We start from the raw sequence: 15,865 nt of genomic DNA, 5'->3' as shown, positions 1-15,865 counted from the left end.
TGGGAGAAGCTCAAATAAGTAAGTATTCATATGGGGAAAAAATGAGCCCTCCCTTCTATCTCACATGATACATAAAAAATAATTCAATCGGGAAATTCATAGAGACAGAAAGTAGGAGAGTAGTTACCAGGGAGAAAGGAAAGTTGAGTTATGGTTTAATGGGTACGGAGTTTCAGTTTGGGTTGATGAAAAATGCTGGAGATGGATAGTAGTGATTGCACAACAATGTGAATATATTTAGTGGCAATGAACTATACACTTACCAACGGTCACGATGATCAATTTTATGTTTTAGATAGATAGATATAGATGTATTTTAAAACCAGAATTATAGAGAAACAGCAATCGAATCTTTGAAAAGCAACGTGGCCCTCATAGCAACCTTGGCCCTAACATATCTGTGGCTTAACAAGTAGAATAGGATGAAACCACTTTGCCTCACTCAAAGGCTCAGGATAAAAGACCAAATAAAATAGTGCTTAAGGACTTGAAAGTATACATCAGACTAGTGGAATTAAAAAATGCATGGCAGGTTGAAAATGTGTACTTAGAACTCTGAGAAAATGGAATAATAGAATTTCCATTAGACTGAGACTCCCTTGAGATGCCATTGCTGGCTTCTTACACAATATGTGCAGTTTAATGTATCTCAATTATACTTCAATAAAGCTATGAAGAAAATAGTGCAAGTTGAGTGATAGAAGGGAATATAAAAGCTAAAGATGTAACACTTGTGGAATAAAAGAGAAGAACATCTTTGTGGTAGAGGGTAAGCAAATATTTCTACAGAACACAGAGCACAAAGTGGACCAACAGTAACAGAAAAGGTAAGCAAGACCCACGGTGAGAAAAGAGAACGTGCTCATCAAAACAAATTATTAAAAAAATAAAAAAGTAAAACACAGACTTGGATACTTATGTTTGCAATATGTATATGTGATAAAGAATTTGTTTCTAGAATACGTATTTTAAAAATCTCTAAAGCTCAATAATATAAAGATAAGCACACCAAAAACAGGCAAAAGACTACCAGACACTTCCCCAAAGAATATGTAGCTGATCAATAAACACATAATAGGCATTCCACTTTTATTACTCATCATGGAAATGCAAGTAAAGCCACATCAAGAAGTCACTTTGCTAGAATAACTGAAATTAAAACGAATGAGAATACCATGTGTCCTCAGGCAGGCGTAACCACTGAAACTTCCATATATTCCTGGAGAAAGGGAACTGGTACAATCGCTTGGAAAACTATTTGGCATTTCACTATGAAGTTTAAGTATATCTGCCCTGTGATTCAGCAAATTCACTCCTAAATATTTTCCCAGGAGAAATCAAAACCTACAGTCCCCAAAATACTTGTACAAGAATGCTTAATACAGTTTTATTTATATTAAAAATTGGAAACTACAAGACTAATGGATAAACTGTGGATATTTACATAGGGAACACTGGTCAGAAATAAAAATAAAAACACAATCGAGGTACATGAGAGTGAGAAGGAGTCTCAAAGAAACCATGTTGAGCAAAAAAAAAAAAAAAAAACAAAAAACAACAAAAAAACCACAGTTATTTAAAGTTCTATTTATATAGAGCCGTAGACCTGAAAAAATTGTTAACTAGAAATCAAATTGTGATTGGCAGGCATGGGGAGAGATTAAATGAAGGGTGCAGGAACAAACATTCTATGGTGATGGAAATATTTCCAGTTGTAGTCCGATCACCTAAGAGCATGTACTTGTCAAAACTCGTTGCATTAAACACTTAACATCTTTGCATTTTGTTCACATTGCACCTTGTGATCATTAGCTTTATGTCAACATGGAGGGTATTTTGGGATGAGATTTACATTTAAATAGGTGAACTTCCAGTGAAGCACATTGCTCTCCATAATATGGTTAGGCCTCATTCAGTCAAGCGAAGGCCTGAAGAGAACAAAACGACTGGCCTCCCCAGCAAGAGGGAATTCTTCAGCTGAATATCCTTGGACTTCGTCTGTACCATAACCTCTCCTGGGAATCTGGCCTCCTGGTCTATACTGCAATTTTGGACTTGCCAGCTCCCATAATCACATGACCTGATTCTTAATAATAAACCACCTCTGTATACACACATTCTATTGTTTCTGTTTCTCTAGCTAACACTGACTAATACATACCTCAAATCCAGAATAGTATTGAGTAAATTCACCAGGGACAATATACTAGTTCTGCAAGAAAATCCTTCCAAGATTTCATTCCAAGCTAAGATCAGAGTACACACTTCAGAGATAGCCAAGAATATTGTTTATTTTTCTTTTTTACTCTTTGTTATTTGTTATTGTCTATTTTTCTTTTTTTTTTGTTATTGTCTATTTTTCATAGAGAAAAATAAATATTGTTTATTTTTCATGAATAAAAATTTGCCTTTATGAAAAATAAACAATATTTATTTTTTCTTTATGAAACTTGAATATTCCTATTAGGAAAATCCAATTTGAGATTTTATTCAGTCAATCCCATCAATTTATCTAATCTAACTTCCTCCTTCCCAAAGTTTCTGAGTCACTATCATTCATGAAATCTATTTCTAAGAGGATATTTCAATTTGTCCCTACTCCTAGACCACAGTCCTCTGGCCATGCTTCTGCCACAGAGTCTTATGCTAGGCATCGCCCTTCTGGGGTCTCAGCTGGAAGTGACTGGAGTTTAACGAGGCCCCTCCATCTTGGGAGAATCTAAATGTCAGTGTACCTGGAAATCCCTGCCAACCCATTGGCTTGTAGCCAGTCTTCCACCAGGTTGCTCTACACAGGCATACCCTGGGAGTCAGCCAAATGCTTGAGAAATTTTCGTGCAGCTTTATATACTCACTTTTATGAATTCACCTTCCTCCAGGAGTTTTCTGCCTCATGTCTTATCCGTTTTCTTAGGAACAAACTCATCTCTTTAAAATTGGTCATTTTGGGGGCACCTGGGTGGCTCAGTGGGTTAAGCCTCTGCATTTGGCTCAGGTCATGGTCTCAATGTCCTGGGATCGAGCCCTGCATCAGGCTCTCTGCTCAGCAGGGAGCCTGCTTCCCCCCTCTCTCTCCCTGCTGCTCTGTCTACTGTCTGATCTCTCTCTGTCAAATAAAGAAATAAAATCTTTAAAAACTAAAAAAAGACAAAAAACAAAAAAAAATAGCCATTTTCTGCTGTTCATTCCCATGAGCTGAAAATGGAAAATAACGCTTGAAGAAAACAGCCCACTTACTCTAGTCACACCACCTTGCTTCCCTTGTCCTAAGGATGGGAGCCTTACAACCCAACCTTACTTGTTCTCCAGTGCTTTCTTTTTTTAAATTTCTTAATTTTTTAAAGATTTTATTTATTTATTTGACAGAGATCACAAATAGGCAGAGTCAGGGAGAGAGAGAGTGAGGAGGAAGCAGACTCCCTGCTGAGCAGAGAGCCTGATGGAGAGCTTGATCCCAGGACCCTGAGATCATGACCTGAGCTGAAGGCAGAGACTTTAACCCACTGAGCCACCCAGCTGCCCCTCTCTGCTTTGGATAGTTTGTCACAGTGTTTTCAAAGACTTCACAGCTAGAACTAAGTTTACCAGAGCAATCTCTAAAAACATAAATCAAATCAAGTCAACACCCTGCCAACCAAAAAATCCTATAATGGCTTCCCACTATACTTTGAACAAATTCAGATACCTACTCTTCATCTAAAAGGGCTGCATAATCTGACTCTTGCTCACCTGCCCTAGTTCACCGAGAGTCACTGTTGTGTCATTTCTAGGGCTACATGACTGCATGTCCCCCAGACACTATAAACAGTACAAGGCCCTTTGTGCCTGGGCCTTTATGTTTGCTACCCTCTCTCCTCTGCCTGAAACACTGTTCTCTGACTCTTACTGGTTGATTTCTTCTCATCCCTGTGGTTGAGCTAACTGTAACCTTCTCAGAAAACTCCTCCCTGACTGTATTGCATAATTCTGTACTCTCTGGTTATTCCTTATTTCTATACACTGTTTTTTTTTTTTTTTTTTTTTTTTTTTTTTTTTACTTTTCCCTCTCAGTTGGTATCATGATAAATCACAGAGCAAAATCATATAAAAAGAATCAGGGAAAGTAAAGGAAAACTAAGTAGGATTTAGCTGTGCAGGGAAAGGGAGAATATATTTACAACATCTGCAAAGTCACCTACATCAGGACCTAATGAGAATATTCCAGCCCACGAGAAGAAGATAAACAAAGAAAGCGCTGGATTTGGGCCACATTCTACGGTGTTCCATGAGATTTTCTAAAGAGATCTGCTTTCACCCTAGAACCAGTGATCCAAATGAGCATTTATTAGAGCCTAAAACCATTCTTAACCAAGTTTTGTTTTGCTTTTCACTTAATAGTATGTTGTAAACCAGTTTCCAAATCAGCACATATGCACCAATACTGTTATGGTTAGTGGTTAGTACATTTGGTTAGTGCATATGGTTAGTACATTTAAACATCCCATATGGAAGACTTTAAAGGTTGTTTCTTTTCTTTTTTTTTTTTTAAAGATTTTATTTATTTGAGATAAATAGAGAGAGAGAATGAGCAGTGGGGAGGAACAGAAGAGAGAGAGAGAGAGAATCAGACTCTCTGCTAAGGAAGGATCCAGTCAGTTAACTGATGGAGCCACCCAGGTGCCCCAAAAGTTGTTTCTAAAATATGGCTAACACTAAGGTGTTCTTGAGCTTCTGGGAGAGGTGTTTTGTGCATTTCTTTGATTATATTTTGAAGACTTCATTCTCAGAAAGTGAAATTTCTGATAGGAAAAATATGTACATTTTTAAGGTTTTATGTCATTGTTGTCAAATACTCTAAGATAGAGTTAATTTACAAATAATCAAATACAGTCTCACACAAGAGTTCCAGTGTTTTGTCGCCTCCTTTCCAAATAGGATATTTTTGGTTTTCAATATTTTTGTCAATTTGGTGAAAAAATGATACCTCATTTTGATTACAAGATAAATTGAACTTCTTTTACTAAATTTCTTAATTACAGTTCAACATTTGTGAACTATCTTTTGCGTATTCTCAACCACTTTTCTGTTTATACAGATGTAATTTTTTTACTAAATTCAAATTGCTTTTTATGTATCTAGCAAGTTTTGATAGTCTGTAATAAATGATTCAAAAACATGAAGTTACTTTATTTTTGTCAATATTTAGACTAAATTTGCTTTGTGTGTTTTCATCTCCTTCTATGCAAATGAAAAAAATTAATATTTGGTGATGCATTTGTTTTCAAGTGTAATGGATCTCCAAAATACTTTACATACTCATTTTGCAGTAAGATTACCAGAACTTCCTTACATGTTTGGTACAAGTTTTTAAAGTTCTTGACTTTTTTTTTTTAAAGATTTTATTTGTTTGACAGAGAGAGATCACAAGTAGGCAGAGAGAGAGGAGGAAGAAGGCTCCATGCTGAGCAGAGAGCCTGATGTGGGGATTGATCCCAGGACACTGGGATCATGACCTGAGCCGAAGGCAAAGGCTTTAACCCACTGAGCCATCCAGGCACCCCAAAAGTTCTTGACTTTTATTTTAACTTTCCCCTATTAATACTTTCAGTTTTATGTGATAAATCTGTCTTTTTACTTTATGCCCTCCCCTTGATTACTTGGAAAGTATTTCCCTACCCTAAGATGCATCCAATTTTCAAAATCATCTTAAAATTTCATTGAAATGTATATTAACTACATCTAGAATTTATTTTGATTTATGTGGCCAAAAGGGAATTTATGATTTCCTAAATAGAGGCAAGCCATTGCTGTATATGATAAATAATCTTCTTTCTCTACATGTTTAAGAGGTCAATTTTATGAAATACCCAAGTTATACATGTAAGAATATATGAATATATATGAATCACCCCACATGCACATATCCACATGCATGCAAACACCTGGATCCAGGCATTTTGCCCTGATTAATTGATTACCCATTGATGTTTACAATAGTACTTCTTACTGACTATTCATTAAATTACATATTGTATTAGTCACTAAATTTCACTCGATATTCACTTGGTAACCAAATTAAATAGTTGAATGTAGTATATAACATCTCAGCTTTACAAACATATTTTACAATATTGTAAGACAAAGCACCATTTATTATTCTTGTTTTCAAAAATTTTTTTTAATTATTTTACTTCATTTTAAAAAGTGGTACGGTATTGGGGCGCATGGATGACTCAGTTGTTAAGAGTCTGCCTTCGGCACGGGTCATGATCCTAGGGTCTTGGGACTGAGCCCTGCATTGGGCTCCCTGCTCAGCGGGAAGCCTGCTTCTCCCACTCCCACTGCTCGTGCTTGTGTTTCCCGTCTTGCTACGTGTCCCACTGTCAGATAAATAAATAAAATCTCTAAGAAAAAGTGTTACAATATTAAAAGATTATCTCAAAACACATTACAAAAATGTTACATTTTACACAAAAAGGAGAGTCATCTCAAGATTGGAATAAATATAGGGAGAAATGCTTTCTACAGAACTGGGATAAAACTAGATTCCAAGGATTTGCTTAGCCCTATTATCATTCATCCAGTGCCTTACTGAGGACACACAAACCTTTCAGTAAATATTCATTGATTGATTGAAAAACACATTTGAAACCATTTAAAGTGTGAATTATTTGTTCAAGTTGTACAAATAAAATTACACAAATAGAAAACTCCCTTTTACAAGTTTATGAGACATGAGTTTGAATCAACAGCTAATACATGTTCATTGGCTAGTTGTAAAAAATCTCAATTGTTTTATAGTATATACAACAAAGTAGAAGATACAGTGAGTCTCAAAAACCTTGTAATAAAATCAAAAGAGGTAATGTGCATTTAACCATTACAGGGAAATTAAGAATTCTGAGGATAAGGAAATTTGCAAGGTCTGGAATTTCCCAGGTTCTGTAAAGAAGGCTAAAGAATGATGGCATTTCTCCTTGGGGCCATAACAATTTACAGGGCAAATGTCAGCACAGTGGAGATTCTCCCCTCTAGTTCTCAGGACTCCTAATGAGAGAGCTTTGATGAACTATTCCCCTGGAAACAAGTAAACTTCTTATGAACATGACAATTATCATAGGTGGAATTATTTGTGAAAATATTTCCAAATATTTGGAAAAAAACAAAAAATATTTTTAGCTCCTTTGTGCATAGTGTGCATTCCCCTCACCCCCCTGTTTTTTAAAAAACTTTTTGCTTTCTTCTCTTTTTAAAATTCCATGTCCAGGTAAGAAACTTGTGTTCATGACGGAGGGTATCAACTAAGTATTCAGTTCTGTATTCTACAACTCTTAGTGCTGCCCAGCTGTTTAGGTTATCTATTTCCCACATAGACATACTGTAAGCAAAGCATATGCTAACAAAAGAAATAAGGAATAGCAGATAAAATATATTTAAGCCCACCATATGTTACGCTTGTAGACATGATGTTGGGATCTCTAGGGGAGTAGAGTAGGACCTTGAATAGGTTTGATTGTTGGTGCACTAGACTAAGATACCTGAGAGAAAAAAGCAGAGCACTAAAAATAAATAAATAAATAAATAAATAAGAATAAACTAAAATAAAGCAGAGCCCTTAACAACTCAATGAAAAAAATCTATCAAGATTAAAACCTAAATATTTAGGTAATACTTCACATTCTTAATGTATATATATTATCTGTCCTTAAAAATCTCTATAATATTTTATGTTTGAAGAATTAAGTTCTAAAGAAAATGCTTCACAATAGATATATCAACTTGAGCTTTTTATTTCATATTTTATCCTGGCTTGTTTATGAATTATCTGCTCCATTAGGCCTTTACCCCAATAACCTTAGAAGATCCCTTGAGATTCCCATTTTAGTGCCTATAGGGTGATATTTATACCTTTCAGAAATAAATACTTTTATTTTGAAATTGCTTATGAAGGGGTTAAGGCAGTTAATCACATTTTTTTAAACACATTTTTTTGAAATACCAAGAGAATGAAAATGAAATACCAAGAGAATGAAAATAAATAGATGGATTTATGGATGTATACCAAAACATCACTAAACCTTAGTCGACTCTGTATACGAAGCCACCTTAGTAATCAGTGGAGATCACTGTCAAATCCGTTGGACAGTAACAACTGAAGTCAATAGTAAAGTCAGTCAGAACCATCCCTCCAACAACATTGTATCCTAGCTCAGTTATCTAGCCTCTGCAGTCATGGATCCAGATAGTGAACCCTTTTTGTCACTATCATTCTCTTTCATTCTTCCTCTTTTATCCACAAATACTCTATAGAAAATAGATTTATGTAGCCCAGTTTTAACACTAGAGTTTCAATATAAAAGTGAAATAGTCTCTCTCTCTCTCTCTTTCTCTCTTAAACCAATTTAAGAAGGGAGAGAGGATAGAGAGGAACTCCTGAGGCTCAAGTGTCCTCAGTAATTTCTTTTTGGTTTTGCTATGTGGTAATGGCTGAAAATGGGCTGTTCTTAGACTCAGGATGAATTGCAGCAAGGTACACACTTCTCAGGAAGGCCCTGAGAGCTAATAGATAATTTATGCTGGGGATATAATTTCACAATAATTTAATAGTTATCAGTCATGTGTTAATAATTATTCTTCCTAGCAGTTCACAAAGGAGAATAGGGGTGCAGAGTATTTAACAACTAAGACATAGTCCTTTGGACTTCTTAACCTTTTGGAAAACTGATGTTCTAATCCAAGTAGATAATCCAAGTCTTAGTGATTAATAGAAGATCTTTCCATGATTTTCTGTTCTGGTCTACCCTTGCCTCTAAGCTCTCCCAAAGAACCCTCACCAATAGAGAGTATGATGGTCATGATCAACTAATGAGAATCCATGTAAATGTATATTATCTATTAATATCAACTTTATGATGACTCAGCTACAATACCTCTCCATTCATGACTGGCATGTTAAGAATAGTACTACCTCATATTATTGGTATAATTAAATGAATTGATACATTATATTAAAGCAGAGTAAGCACTCAATAGACATTAATTTGCTCTTCTGTCTCTTGCTATAGCTGCCACTGTTGTAAACAACTGTATTGGACACCAACCTGCATGGCAGCCTCACCTTCCTGGTCCCTCTCCAGGGCCCCATATCCTTTGGCCCATTGCAGCAATAAATTTGAAAGCATGTGGGAGTGAGGAAGGCACAGAATTCCATGTTACCATTTTGGTACAAGAGTTAAATAGGTTCTACCCTAAATTTCTTTCTACAGGGTTATGTCTGAGTAACAATTAAAAAAAAATTAACTGAAAATTCATAGTTAACAAAGGGGGATACAATCAGCAGCTAATTACAACTGCTGATCCATGTGGTTTATTTCAGAGTTCACTGGCCCATGATTACCTTCAAGGATCCCCTAACAGTGTAGTATTCTAGCTGACAATTTGCTTGCAAGTAGCAAGGTCAGTTTGCCTCTCATGATCAGAAAAGTGGTGGAACATTCTCTTCTCAGTTCAATTATTATGAGGTCCAGAGAGAAAAGTTCTCCCACCAAAAGCTTGTCTTTTCAGTTCCCATTTTCTTTTTTTGTCCCAGAATCTGTATTTTCCTCTGAATCATTTTCTATAAAATCTCTGATCTCTGCAATCTAACAATACAGTTTAATGTAGTTTAATCCATTCTAAGTATTCTAAAGAGAAGAAACATTTCTACCATCTGTCTCCTTCTGCCTTCTCATCCAGTCAAAAAACAGCAACGAAGTCAGCACACATAGAAAGTTCTCTCTAAATCAAATGAACACAGTTATTTATTGCTATTGTATCAGCAGAGTATTGGTCACATGATGTATGCTTTGCTAATGTTCGGAATCCATGATACAGTAGCTCACTGGCCTCATTCATCCCCTACCTACTGTGTTTTTCCAGAGTTTTACTTTCTTTCTGAATTCCTGTGTCTTTTATTTACCAGGTTTATTGTTCATTCCCACCAAACCATTAAGTTCTATAAGACCAGGGTTTTCTTGTCTGAAGAATCTCAAGCACAATAAATAGTATCTTACACATAGCAGGAACACACTAATTATTTATTAAATCAAGGAATATGTAAGTAAAGGAGTGAGCAAATGAACAGATAAAAAATTTGATCACTTCAACATGAATAATATTGGATGAATTCTAAAAATAACTTGTATTTGTGTTTTCTAAAGCACTCTTAAGAAGACCCATTTAATCTTCCATCTCCTTCTTTCTCTTAGAGAAGTCTCATGCAGTTTCTACACATAAGTAGTTTTGATTGATTAATTATATTTTTATTAAAGTATGAGAAAATAATGTGAAAAAAAACCCACTGGAGGAATAATTTATGTGACCAAATGTAGGTATTTTAAAAATATTCTGATATGAGGTCAACATTCATCCATCAACTCAACATATATTTATTATATACTATGCATCTGGCTTTGAAAAAAAAAGACAATATTACTGACCTATTTGTAATAGTTGTAAGCATATACACAAACTGAATCACTTCAGAACATGCTAATGCAATGAAAATTTAGGATGTCACAGGCATGAGGACCTTGCTTTTTTTGGTTAAGGCAAACAGGGAGATAACTTCTGAATGGAGGCCAGAATGGAGATATTGCACACACTCTGAGAAGGATAGAAAGAAAAGTTTTTCAGGAAGAGAGAAAAGCAAGTATGAAAGACAAGAGGTGAACAAACTGGGCAGGTTTGCAGAATGGAATGAAGGCCAAGACATGGAGGAAATCACAGAGAAAGAGAACTGTGATGTGAGTTGAAGTCAGAAAGGTATCTGGGGTCGCTTGGGTGGCTCAGTTTGGTAAGTGTCTTCCTTTGGCTCAGGTCATGATGCCAGGGTCCTGAGATTGAGTCCCACATTGGAATAGTCTGCTCAGGGGGGAGCCTGCTTCTCCCTGTCCCTCTGCCTACCTCTCTCTCTCCCTGCTTGTGTTCACTTGCTTGCTCTCTCTCTCTCTCTTCCTCTCTCTCTCTCTCTGTCAAACAAATAACTAAATAAGTAAAATCTTTTTTTAAGGTTTTTTTTTAAAGATTTTGTTTATTTATTTGTCAGAGAGAGAGAGAAAGAGAGAGAGAGAGAAGGAACTCACAAACAGGGAGAGAAGCAGGCAGAGGGAGAAGCAGACTCCCTGCTGAGCAAGGAGACCAGTGTGGGACTGGATCCCAGAACTCTGGGATCATGACCTAAGCTGAAAGCAGATGTTTAACTGATTGAACCACCCAGGCATCCTTTTTTTCTTTTTTTTTTTTAAGATTTTATTTATTTGTCAGAGAGAGAGAGAGAATAAAATAATCTCTTAAAAAGGGAGGAAGAAAGAAAGAAAGTCAAGTTAAGACTAAATCATGTACTGCTATGTTTACCATGGGAGGAGTTTCACCTTTCTTTCTTGTTGACCTATACTTCACTAGAAGTTTTCATGTTTCTAAGTAACACAATTTGATTCACTTTATGCTTTTAAAAATATCCCAGCTGTGAATGGAAGACTTGCACTAGTGAGAAAAATATTTTTATCATGAGTCGTTTTCTTTTTCCTATTGAAAAAGAAATAGTAATAAAAAGATAGTGTACTGAATTACCATTATAATCTACATATATGTCTTGCTTTTCATGCTTTTAAAGTCAAAATCTTATTCATGAGCATTGCAAGTACAATTTTTTAATACTATTATTAATTCTTGTCTAAAATGTGTTCATTTCATCACAACTAACCTAAATTCTCTAGGGTGTAGAGGAAAAAAATTAATGAAAGTTACTCCAGTCCAAGGATATCAGTTTCTATGGAAATAATCTTAAGTCTTGGTTTACTTCAATCCTTTTTGGTGAAATTGCACATTAACCCTGGTAGATTGCAATGAGTAAAAATCATCAATATTTCATTTCTTACTCTCCCTAAAAAACTAAATTCTGATGGGCTAAAGTTAAAATTTAAACCACGATGTGGTATTAAATTCAGTTTTGGCAGTTAGTAGATATTTTTTATCCTACAACAACAGATGTGACTAAAAGAATTGATCTTGTTGACATGGCTACCCTTGAATGGATAGAAATCAATATTAACAATATCATCTACCATTGCACATTCTGGCAAGGAAATTTTTACCATTCATAAAGTCAGGTAGAGTTTGTTTTCCATTGTAGTGTCACAGCCTGCTTCTGATGGAAAACATTTTTATCTGCAATTGGCTAAGTCATTTATCTTAGTGAGACAGCACGTGCAGCAGACAGCTTCAGCAAGTAGATATAAGAAAACTGCCATCATTAATTATCCTGAGGGCTGAAATTGGGGTCCCTGAGTTCCTAGTAGCCAGCTCACAAAGAGGGTAATAAAACTTGTGATTCAAACATAATTAAGTGCAATATATTGTCAATGCATTTTTCGTCACCTCTTTAAATGCAGGATCAACTCTAAGTGTATGTGAAGCTGATTGGTATGCAACCAAATTTCGTAGTGTTTAATGTGGATTTACTACCAGTATTGCATTTGAGCTTCCTGACAGGTTCCATGACAATCATTCATGTGTTATGGGTACCTTTAGCTCAGATCTACACAAACCGATAAAGTGGAACACTGAAACAATGCTGTAGGTAGTTTTTCTCCCATATTTTGACTTATTAAAATTTCATGAGAAAATTTCAGAGTAACACCAAGTTTCCATTTAAAACTATATTTCCTCTAGGAACGCCTAGGTGGCTCAGTTTGTTAAGTGGCTGCCTTCGACTCAGGTCATGATCCTGGGGTCCTGGGATTGAGTCCCACATCTGGCTCCTGGCTCAGCAGAGAGCTTGCTTCTCCCTCCCACTCTGCCTGCTGCTCTCCCTGCTTGTACTTTCCCTCTCTGTTAAATGAATAAATAAAACCTTAAAAAAAAATTTAAAAAAAAACCTATTTTTTTCTGTAAAGATCATTTAAATTGCAATTACCCATTAGCACCAACATTTTGATGAATAGGACATAATTTCAGAACATCTAATTGAATAAATATAATTTTATGAAAAATTTGCTGCACCTTTCTCCCTAATATAAGATATATAAATCTCGCTGACCCTTGTGGTTAATTAAATGTTATTTTAGCATTTATGCACTTTGCTATTGACCCTTATATTTTTCTATTGTAAATTTTATAGTTTTTTAATGCATTTCTACATATGCTTGTCTAATTTAATGCAGTTAGTTTCTGACTGGACTATGATTTTTCTACTTGATGAGATCTATAGAATTTTGCTATGCTATTCTTAATATTTACACTCATTCATCTCTTTAATATTTTCAGTCTGTTTAACACTGAGTTTGATTTTGTGGATAATTTGTTTTTTTTTCTTTAAAATTACACCAGAATTTCTACTAAATTTAACCAGGACTTTTATAAATTGACTTACCTATTTTTATTTTTCCTAAATTAGAAAAAAAAATGTCCTTATGCAGTGAAAGCCTACTCCACATTTATTCAGAGAATTTCCCGAGTACTTAAATCAATGATTAAAATGCACATACTTGGAGCAAGATGGCAGAGGAGTAAGAGACCTATATATCATCAGGCCCAGGAGTTCAGCTAGATAGTTATCAAATCATTCTGAACACCTACAAACTCAACAGGAGATAGAAGAAAAAAAATAACATCAATTCTAGGAACAGAAAGGCAACCACTTTCTGGAAGATAGGACTTGCAGAGAGGTGAATCTGAGGCAATATACAGAAAGAGAGACCACAGGGTGTAAAGCCAACTCCTGGCAAGTGGTAGAGCAGAAGAGTACAAAAATCAGAACTCTTAGAAGTCTGCTCCACTTAGGGACATCACCAGAGGCTAAGTGGGGGGTGGAACCCTCATGGGGACAGTGTAGATTCAGGAACTATGGGGCCACAAAAAGACCAGGGGTGTCTGAGTGTGGCAGAGCTCCCAGGCATTGCAGTGGAGAAACCTGCTGCAAACACGGAGCCGAGTAGTAGGCTCTCACCTCAGGGTTACCTTAAACCATGATTTGAGGCACCGTTGGGCCACTGCTCTTCCAGTACAGACACCACAAGTGGCATATCCTCCTTTCTACTCTGGAAGGAGAGGCATGGGCGTGCACTGCAGAAATCTGCTGGATTTGGAGATCCCAAGTGGACCTGTGTGCCAGAGACAGAAATGCTCTGTCACAGGCTTGGTGAGCTTGGAGTGCAGCTATACACCAGGGTAATGGGAATGATTGACTGCTTTTCTCGAGGGTGCACTGAAGAGTGGGGCTCTGACCTCTGAGCTCCCACAGTGCCAGAGATTGGGAGGCCGCCATCATCATTCCCATTGTCCAAAGCTGTACAGAAAGCATTCAGGGAACAAAAGCTACCACAAGAACAAACACGAGCAGATTGTTTAGCCTGGCCCCTGGCAAGGGCGATGCAATTCCACCTTGGGCAAAGACATTTGAGAATCATGACAATAGACCCCTCCCCCAGAAGATCAGCAAGATCGAGTTCATTAATTAATGAGAATGTAGAACTCCAGAGCTAAGGTAATGCAACACATGGAATTCATGGCTTTTTCTCCATGATTCTTTAGTCTTTCAAACTTAAATTTTTTTATTTTATTTTTTCTTATTCTATTTTTTAAAATATTTCTCTTTCTTATTTTAACAATTTTTAACTATTTTATCTTATCAATACCTTTTTAAAAAATCTTTTTAAAATTTTCATTGTTATAGTCATATTCTATCCCTTCATTGTATTTAACCTTATTTTTTGGATACTTAGAGGTTTTTCATTCTTTAAAATTTTGGGATACAGTTTCTTCTAATACATCAAAATATACCCTAAATCTAGCACATGGCTTTGTTCTGGTCTCCAGCCTGATCACATTTTTCCTCTTTCTTTTTTTTTTTTTTAAAAACCAAATAGTTAAAAACAAACAAACAAACAAACAAACAAAAAAAACCAAATAGTTATCAATTCCTTTTTTAGAATCTTTTAAAATTTTCATCTTTATGGTCATATTCCATCTCTTCATCATGTTATATATATCATATATATATATATATATATATACATATATATATATATATATATATATATATGTTTTTCTTTCTTTAAAATTTTGGGAGGTAGTTTCTTCTAACAGACCATAATTCACCAAAAAATCAAGTGTGTCATTCTGCTCTATTGACAAGTCTAATATTTCTTTTTTTCTTTTTTTCCTCCTTTTTTCTGCCCACAGTTACAGGTCTCTTCTGATTTGGTTAGTGTATATCTGTCTGGGGTTGTTGCTACCCTTTTAATATTTTGTTCTCTCATTAATCTATTCTTATCTGGATAAAATGACAAGGCAGAAAAACTTATGACAAAACAAAAGAGAAGAAGAGGCAGTACTGATGGCTAGGGACCTAATCAATATGGACACAAATTTTATGTCAGAACTGGAGTTCAGAATGATGATTATCAAGGTACTCACTGGGCTCAAAAAAAGCACAGAAGACACTAGAGAATCCTTTTCTGGGGAAATAAAGTCCCTTTATGGAGAAATAAAAGAACTTAAATCTAACCAGGTTGAAATAAAAAAAGCTATTAATGAGGTGCAACAAAAAATGAAGACTCTATTGCTAGGACAAATGGGGCAGAAGAGAGAATTAGTGATATAGAAGACCAACTGAGGGAGAATAAAAAAGCTGAGCAAAAAAGGACAAACAACTACTGGACCATGAGGGGAGAATTCAAAAGACAGGTGATACCATAAGACAAAAAAAATTAGAATAATTGGGATTCCAGAAGAAGAAGAAAGAGATAGAGGGGCAGAAGGTATATTGGAGTGAATTATAGTAGATATGGCAAAGGGAAAAAGCATCAAAATCCAGGAGGCACTGAGAACACCCCCTCAAAATCAA

At 35.7% G+C, this 15,865-nt stretch overlaps 1 protein-coding gene across 1 annotated transcript in view; it reads left to right on the top strand.

Annotated features, from left to right (window-relative positions):
• The window catches only part of KYNU (kynureninase), a 217,425-nt gene that overhangs the window by 62,672 nt on the left and 138,888 nt on the right, over window positions 1-15,865 (top strand). The window lies entirely within an intron of this gene.

The sequence above is a fragment of the Neovison vison genome, chromosome 3 (genome assembly GCF_020171115.1).
Source record: "Neovison vison isolate M4711 chromosome 3, ASM_NN_V1, whole genome shotgun sequence".
Taxonomy (NCBI): Eukaryota; Metazoa; Chordata; class Mammalia; order Carnivora; family Mustelidae; genus Neogale; species Neogale vison.
The sequence above is the reverse complement of the archived record's forward strand: the minus strand, read 5'-3'. Positions and strand labels throughout refer to the sequence as shown.